Below are 6,858 nucleotides of genomic sequence, written 5' to 3'. Positions count from 1 at the left end.
TGGTATGAAGTGTCCGTTTCAATAAACGGAATTCAGTTCATACTTTAAAAAGTTAAAATCTGTGGAGTGTAATTTAGTAGTAACGGGCAGCTGATATTGACAGATGTAGAACCTCATCCTGTTATTTATTGCGCTAACACTTGCTGTCTTAACTGTGTCAGAACTGCGTACGGTACAGCTATGGCCTAGAAAAGGGCATTCCTTTCCTCTTTTTTGTTCTTACTGCCATACTGTTGGAAATGCAGTCGACTCTGCCAGTGGAAAAAGCCCATCTAGGAAACAATAGGTGCTGGCCACAATGACTCCCTTAACCTCTCCCCTTATAGATGGTGATCTGTAATGACAGTCAAACCTTACATGTTGGTGGTAGACTCAAAGTTTATAGTAGAGCAATTGGAATAGAGTGAAAGAACGGCTCAAACTGGGACTTCTGGGAGGTGTGATTCTTACATTTCATGTTGGTAAGCAGTGTAATATACAGCACAGTTAATTCTTATTTTTAATGTTTAAGGAATAGTTCTGAATGTCTTAGGCTGAAGAAATGCCAAATGTACCACTTTTTTTTTTATTATTATTACTATTTTGGGGAAAAGGGATTGAGACATGGAAGAAAAGAATCTGTGTTGTGTTGTAAGGAGGAGCTGTAAGGCAAGCTAAGCGTTCCTGAAAGCAGATCGAAGTGACTGTAAGCACAAGTTAGCAAACCTTACCTGAAGCTTTTAATAAGCCGTCTGCTTGGTCAGTGTCTGTCCTTGAAAAGCCTCGTGTGGCGACACTGTAAGTTCATAGCACACATCTTCTGGGGGTGTTTTTTCACTGACATGTTGGCCTCAAGGAGAGAGGTTGCACAAATACCCACCAGCGTCATGGAATGGTATTTAGTTCATGTTTTTCTTTACAATGTGAATAGGAAACTCTTAAGTATTGGGCTGAGTTTTCAGAACTGCGAAGTGATTGGAGGGGCCTCAGTTTCAGGGAAGCGTTGAACCTCCGCACTGTTAAAAAACATGTTCCCTTAAATTCACGTTATGTATTTTCAAATGTAAAATATCGGAGTAAACCTGCTTTTAAAGAGCAGCTGGTAACTTCAGCACATTTGGTTCATGTCAAGACAACTGCTTACATGCAGTTTTAAAATTTGATTTATTGATTAATTTAGTGATTAATTGTTTAGTCTCTGACTTCTACACCTGCATGACTAGCTTAGACACCAGGACTTAACTGATAGTAAACCTGGAAGTTATTTAAAGCAAACAAGAAAAGCCTTGTCTCTACAGTGGCTTAATTTCCTATGGGGTATTAAGTAAAATGGCTTTATGTAAGGAAGGGCATTTCTGCTATTCATCACAGAAGAGTAATGGGGCAAAACACTGTCTTTTGTGCTTAAAGCAGAAGTTTAATTTTTTTTATAGATAATGTCACAGAAAAGATACTTTTTCTATTTACATGTCTAACCATTAAGAATGTTGCTAAGTGACAAACATCTTAAATGACTGTAAATCCATTTTTAAACTTTCATTTTCTCCCAAGTGCCATGATAATAACAGTTATTTTCCCTTGTTTAGCATATAGCAACTGTCATAAATATTCAGAAGGGACATTGGGTGTAAACAGTCCAGTGCAGTAGGCTTTGTTTTTTGGAGAAAGTGTCTGCATCAGAAGCACGATGTATTTATGTGGAGCGACCTCCTCTTTGTATGCGAGTTGGATTCTTATGGGTGCTCTGCTAGTTAATATTGTCACTAGTATTTTCCTGTTTCATATGGAATATGGTCTTGAACGTTGTTGTGTAATCATTCCCTTTATTTGTGCACACTTTTTACTTTAAATAAAACATTTATATTAGGCCTCTGTGTGTTAACCTCTAAAACAAATACTGCAAAATACTGAGCTTTGCTTGGGATTCTCGTGTGACCCTTAACTGTCCCAGTCCCACAGCAGCGCTGTTCTAATCTTGTAACTTCTTCTAGAAGACAGCACCAGGATAGACCACGGCAAGGGAAGACGTACCTCCCTCAGCTTCCCCAAGCGTGTCTTAGAATGGAGATCCCTCTCACGTGCTTCGCCGGCCTTACCTTCATCGCGCCCTCTGGAGGAAAAGCGTCCTTGTAGGTTCTGTCTCTGGTTCCCACACCAGCGATGAAACAAAAGTAAGTGAAGAGGCGTCAGTCAGCTGCGTGGACGCAGAAAGCTTCAGTTAAATCTAAAACGCGATTCTAGCTGGCTTGACCAGGGACCTCTTTCAGCTGGAACTTCTGAGATGTCACCTCAGCTGCCAGAGCTGGGGACTGGGCGTTGGGAGCAATGCTCGCGCTTACTTCTGCGTGGTTTCTTCCTTTGTTTCTTCAACTCCTCCCCTGCAGTCTGGGGTTTCTGATGGGGAGGGCAAGGGCGCTTACCTCATACCCTGCTGCAGATGCAGGATTCTAACATAGCTGTACTTCAGTATCTGTGTGTGAACGGAGATTTCCGATCTGGCTCGTTATTAAAAGTAAGTATCGTCAGTCCTAGGCAAGTGCTACAGATGGCTGCATATCTTAAACGCTTCACCTCCCCCCACGCACGCCTCTTGTTTCTGTTCAGTTTGGTGGCCAACTGCTCTCGGCTCAGTCTGAGCAATTGTTTATGTTAAGGCACTCTGTGAATTAATAGCTGGTATCATCTATGTATATACTTGATGCCTTAACTGCTAAGCCTGCATCCTCGCTTCATGACGGACGGCATAAGCCAGAAAGGCATCTGAAATTGCCTGTGGATGAGCGACGTTTTCCTGGGAAGAGGGCGGTGGGGATCGGAGCCCCTTTCAGAGAACGGCGATTGTACTGTATCTTGTATTCCCTTGAGTTCCCTTAGGGTTTATTTTAAGACTTTTTTTTTTCTGCTTATGATAAAGGGATCTGAACCGTGTACTTGAAATGTGTGATCTTACCGTTTCATTGCTGCCGACTGAAGGCAGAAAAGCATCTGCCTCCTGGATCGGTCTGGCCTTTGCGGGAGCTGGGCTTTTGGAGGCGTAAATAGAACCAGACATCTGTTGTGTCCGCATCTGCCTTCTAAGCTTGGACAAAGTGTCTGGGCTTGCACCCCTCTGACGTGGGGCGGTGAAGCATCTAGCTGCAGAGCTGAACTTTGACCGTGATTTTAGATGCAGAAACGAAATCATAGTTCAGATTCCCTATTAGTTGTCGAGTTTGGTACAGAACTGTTTCCAAAGTAACTTTCCCTGTAAGGCGTGGTGCACGCTAAAATCTGTCTGTGCTTTGCCCGATGACAGATGTCACGGTGTCTCTCATACAGTGTCGTGTCTGTGTTACTTAGTCTGTTGTAGCAGGTTTCACAAGAGTAGTCCAAAGTATTACCATGAAAAATCAGGTTTCTTCTTTAAAATGCGCAAGCTACTATCTTCAGAGAAGAAAATGCAGAGTTTTTATTCTGCTCAGTGTTAAATTGTGCTCTTCAGCATCTTTAGAGATTGTGTATATGGGAACAGTTGTTTTTTTTTTAAAAAAGGCTGCTTTCTATAGAAAACCCCCTTTGTCCATAAATACGCAACTTGAATCTTCTAAAGCTGTGACAAAGTTCTTTACACGCTCAGCGGTTTGATGAACAGCGTTGTGCTAACCAGCTCAGCTGAAAGATCGTTTTGTTGTAATCTGGTATGTGGCACTTCACTTTATATGCAGTATTTTAAAGGATTTAATTTTATTCGCACTTAGAGATGTGGATTAGCGCATCTCACTTCCCCCTTTTCCCTGGGTGCGAGTGGTATCGACCCCAGCGGCTGTCGAGGGTGGCCTGCGAGGAATTTGAAGAGCCATGTGTGCAGGGAGGATGGCTCTTACTCTGGTTTTAAAGAGCCTTTTTTTTTTCTGCTTTGTGATATTTTGGAGGTCTATGTTTATTATATATCCCTTATTTTTTATTTTAACTGAAAATGAAACTTTTGTAGTTACTGTTTATTTAAAAAGTAAATTTTTACTTTACAATTACTAACTTTTTTCCTTAGAGCTGACTTGGAAGAGCAAAGACAAAAATTCTGTACAGGCTGCCTTGATGTTAAACCTTGATGTTGAAACCAAGCAGTGAAGGTGATACTTGTGAATTACATTTTGAGTGTTAATTTTGTGAGCACCTCCTGAAAATCCAGAGGTGTCAATAATAAAAGAATGATTCCTCCTATGCTCTGTTAGTGCATACAAGATGTTATTCCCTCTTGCGAAGGTCTGTAACTCGGGTTGCAGTGGCAGAGAGCCTTTGGAACTGCGTTTTGCAGTCTACAGTAGAAGTTGTAGGCAGAGTTAACGTCTTTTTTTAGACAATCCTCTACCTACAAACTTTGTCTTCCAGTGCCTGATTATTGCAGCTCTATAGCAACACTGTCATTACAGCGCAATAGTTACCAGAATTTGCAACCTGAAATGGAAAATGTGCAGCAGAACTTGAAAAACCCAAATTAAACAATGCCACCACATCACCCAGCTTCCATGACAGCAGTAGGTCTAATAAAAGATGTGATACCTGCCCCCGTCTGTTGCTTTCCTTACAGCCACAGATCAGTCTAGCTCTGGGGGTATAAATCTTGCATTTTCTTCAGTAGATTTAAAATGGAAATATGATACTGTGTTCTGCTGATGGGTATTCAAAGAGAATTTCTTTTATCGGATCCTAAACTCCAGAGGGGGGAGAAGACAGGAGTGTCCAGAATGTCTGGACAGTTGGATCACAGGTCCACATCTTTCAGCCTCAGCTCCAAAAGCTGGTAGATTCAGCTTCTGTTACATTGTTGTGGCTTTTAAGCAAACCTTGTATTTGCTTAATAAATAAGTACAGCATTGGCATTCTTCACAACCCTGTTTGCTGTTTTATAAGGCTATTTCTTGTCCTACTGTCAAACATTGTATTGCAGAAGCTATTTCTTGTCTTACCATCAAACATTGTATTGCAGAAGAATAAAGAATTAAGTGGAATTTAAAAAAAAAATTGAGATCAAACACCAAGGGGCTGCTGCACGTCACCACCCCTTTCCTCAGCCGCCCTGCCCTGCCCTGCCCAAAAGCAGTTCACGTTTTCATGTAAGGTTGGCAGTCCTACTCCGGCAACTGCTTTGCCTCTTGTTGTTTGCTTCACTGTAAACGGAGGAGAAAATACCAGTATTTCTAAAACCCTGCTGCAGTCTCAGGGCATGAAGCAATCCTTTTTTTTTCTGTCTAAAGCTGGAAATGCTGCAGAAGGCTCTGATGTAGCAGCCAGGGCGAGACGGTGCTCGTACAGCCCTGTGTAAGTGTGTGGCTGCAGGCTAAAGGATAGCACTTACGGGAAGCACCTCTGGGGCACAGCTCCACGTTGCTGCGCGATGCTGGAGTTCACCTCAACACATTTGTGACGCTTCCCTGCTCTGAACGGTACAGGCAGCGGGCCTCGGTACCAACCTGCGTGTTGGGGTGGAGTGACGGGTGTTCGTTGACCACCGTGTGTCGCTGAAATGGGACAAATGCTGTTGGATGCAAAGCTGAGCCCAGAGCAGGTCTGTGGGCCAGCATCCATGAAATTGTCTTAAATACACTCATCCTGTTTGTAGTGAATCTCGAGTGGCTGGCAAGTACAGAGGTGTCCGTCTGGAAAAAAAAAAAAAAAAAGTTGCATTTCTCTAGTACTTGTGTTCTTCTTCAATATTGGTTCCAGTTTTTGGGAAGGTTTTATCTCTGCTTTGGCCTCCAAGGAACAGAAGGAATTTATGCCTTCCCTTCCTTCTCTGCTATCTCTAGCCTGTGAAAATAGAAGTTGTGGTTTTCTGTAGGCATTCTATGAAATGCCTGTTTCAAGCAGCTGCCAAAAAGAGCAAACTTAATGTAATGTGGAGGTTTACATCCCTCAACGATACTAAGCTGCTTTTTTGTTCCCCTTCATTTGTAGGAAAGCCGCCTGCCGGAGGGCGCTGCAGCATGGCGCCAGTAAAACAGTGATCCTTGGTGTTACGACACCTTCCACTGAATGTAAAAATTGAGGTTGTGCTTTATTACGGTTTTATGATTCTTTCATCTGTACCTGAATTCTTTAAGAATAGAAAGGTCAAGTGGTTTTCTTTAGGTTTTAAAAAATAAATACAACCATTATTGTCTTTGTCATCACAGAGTTATATTTAAAAGCCCAGGCATTGCTATTTATAGTTATTCTAAACCCTATTCTACTACTTAAACCCTCAGCAATTTGTTATCTTTGCAATATAAAGCACCACGGGTCCCAAAGATTGCACCAGCTGCTGTGCAAGCACAGAGCAGGGCAGCTCCGACCTACGGATGTGAGCGTCTAAGGTTAGCAACAAGGGCAAAACCTGCACACAGAAATAACATCAATAATCCCAGATCACTCCTGGCCCGGCCCTCAGCAGCACGAAACCTTGCAGATATTGCTGTAGGTTCTGCAACTGATGTGGTGCTTTAAAAAAAGAACAAAAATGACAAGGTGACTGGCGAAGCAGCTTTGCAGGGATTCTCAAGGGCCCCTCCATCAGTAAGCCCTGCCAGCCCGGAGGAGATCTGAGTGTATCAGAGGTGCGAAGTCAAGGATTAAAGTGCACCGAACCCCTCCGCCGCTCAGCAGCGACGGGGGTTTCGTTGGCTCTGTGCTAATCGTTCTGGCCTGGCGTTAGGAGATGACACGGAAGGGAGCCCGCTCGCCGGGGGCAGTGCCGGCCGGTGTTAAGCGGTGCCTGGTGGTTGTACAACTGCCCCGTTTTCACGTGCTATGCTTTTATACTGACATTGCATCAAACTACGTAACTGTGCGGGATGAAAGGCAACGGCAAATTGGATTGTGCCTTAATCTCAGCTGAAGCGCTGTCTTTACAAAGATGTAAAC

Source organism: Leptosomus discolor, chromosome 7, assembly GCF_034619465.1.
Source record: "Leptosomus discolor isolate bLepDis1 chromosome 7, bLepDis1.hap2, whole genome shotgun sequence".
Lineage (NCBI taxonomy): Eukaryota > Metazoa > Chordata > Aves > Leptosomiformes > Leptosomidae > Leptosomus > Leptosomus discolor.
The sequence above is the reverse complement of the archived record's forward strand: the minus strand, read 5'-3'. Positions refer to the sequence as shown.